This window comes from Chlamydotis macqueenii, chromosome 1, assembly GCF_036417535.1.
Source record: "Chlamydotis macqueenii isolate bChlMac1 chromosome 1, bChlMac1.mat, whole genome shotgun sequence".
Classification (NCBI taxonomy): domain Eukaryota; kingdom Metazoa; phylum Chordata; class Aves; order Otidiformes; family Otididae; genus Chlamydotis; species Chlamydotis macqueenii.
Genome location: NC_141556.1, coordinates 102,482,231 through 102,484,557, shown reverse-complemented (window position 1 = coordinate 102,484,557; position 2,327 = coordinate 102,482,231).

The following is a 2,327-nucleotide window of genomic DNA, read 5'->3' as shown; positions in this document are numbered from 1 at the left end:
TTGGACACTTGAATGCTGTCCAGCAAAGCTGCCTTCTGGCCAGCCAGCAGGCAGCCTGTATTGTTGTGCACGGTCTAGATACAGACTTTTTTAACTTTTCTTTGTTGAACTTCATGAGATTCCTGTTAGCCCATTTCTCCAGCCTGCTGAGGTCCCTCTAAATAGCAACTGTAACCTCCAGCCTATTGACTGCTTCCACTCAATTTGGTATCATATATCCGCTTTTTGAGGACGTATTCTGTCACTGTTCGTATCATAAAGATGTTAAACAGTATCAGTCCCAGTACCAACTCTACAGAATGTCACTAATAACCAGCCAGCAGTTGGATTATATACCACTGATCAAACCCCTCTGAACCAAATGGCCCAGCCAATTTTCTGCTCAACTAGTAGTCTGCTTATCCAGTACATATGTCACCAAATTTGCTGCATCAACTGTACTGGAGACTGTATTGCACAAGTTAAGGTGAACAGCATCCCTTGCACTCTGCCCATCACAGAGCCAGTCCACTCATTATATAAAGTTATCAGGTTCATCAGCCATCATAAAAATAAGTAAACCCACATTGTTCCCAAAGATCTTCCTGTCCTTGACGCAGCTTCTAGGAGGATTTGCTCCAAAACATCCAGAGGACAAAGGTCACTGCCTAATAGCAATCTGGCAGCAATCCCCAGCATTAAGTATACTCTTTAACCAGCTGGCCTCAAATTCTCTGGGAAAGTAACACAGCACCCTGCAGACACTGACTAGAAGTTCTGCTCTGGTTGTCACAAATTCAGTGAGAAATCATTTGAATCAAACTACTGCAGGTACTTCAGCAGCCTGTCGTTTCTAAACCAAATTATATTCCTTTCCTTTCTCACACTACGTCACATTTCTATTGATTACACCTCATGTCATTGTTAAAGTCATCGGGCTGGGAGACAAAGTTTTAGTCAGGTAGAAAATTGAGGCTTTATGGTTATTTCAGGATTCATGTGAGAATTGCAAGATAGGCATACTGTCCCAACTCCTCTGTTTTTTCCACACAGACCGGGCAGTATTAAATTACCTCTCCTGTAAGTGATTACCTGATGGCACATTCACATTGTCAGTAGGTGTATGCCTGAATATTCTGCACTTTTGTTAGACTTTATAATCCCTGCGTTCATATCTCACCCAAGTCTCACATATAATGACATAGCAAAGTGAAACAGCTTTGTTAGCTCCTCTTCATAATAGAATCAAAGAGTGTTTAATTAGGATTCTGAGGCAGAGGAAAACATGGACAGCTCTAAGACCTTTGACTCTACCATTAATTTCTAAAGGACACAGAAACAAAGCAAGTGTGTCATTTTGTATGAAAACTGAGACATAGAGATATTGAACTCGGTCAGAAGGAAAAAAACCTTCGTAAGTGGAGACAAAGGTCTTCCTAGTTTCTTTATAGTCCTTGTTTTCCACATTCCAGTGCAAATCCTGCACTCGTTAACAACAATACTCCAGTTACAATGTCTTTTCCTGAAACTCAATTTTGTTCAGCTAAAATAACTAAGAACAGGAAAGCCTGGTTAGGTCAATGAGGTCCTTCCTTCACGGTGCATCTGCACAGGTTGCCCAGAGAAGTTGTAGAGTCTCCATCCTTAGAGATATTCAAAAGGCTGAGAGAACTGGGACTGTTCAGCCTGGAAAAGAGAAGGCTCAGGGGAAACTTATCAATGTATAGAAATATCTGAACAGAGGGTACAAAGAAGATGGAGCCAGGCTCTTTTCACTGGTGCCCAGTGACATGACAAGAGACAATGGGTACAAACTGAAACACAGAAGCCTCCATCAGAATACAAGGACACTGTTTTTACTATTAGAGCAACTAAGCACTGGCATAGGTTGCCCAGAGAGGTAATGGAGCCTCCCTCCTTGCAGATATTCAAAAGCTGTCTGGACATGGTCCTGGGGAGCTGGCTCTAAGTGGCCCTGCTTGGTTGGACCACATGGCCTCCAGAAGTCCTGTCCAACCTTGACCAGACTTAATTCTGCTATTAAGTCCTCACCTCAATTTTCACTATGTTATCACAGGACAACAACTTCTTTCTTCCACTTCTGCATCTTGCTTAACTTCTTTTGAGATAGGGAGACAAGAAAAGTGAGGAGGGAGAAGGAAAAGGGATTGGTTTCTTCTCTCTAGCCTTGTTAACTAGCTTCAACTTTGCACAGCTGGATTTCCTGGGGGGGGGAAAAATCCCAAGAATTCTGAAGCAAACTGTCTCAATCTGTATTTAGAAGGAACATATCTAGGTAAGCTTACTGTTTTTACTCACACATAGCTTTTCCATTCTATCTGGTAGAG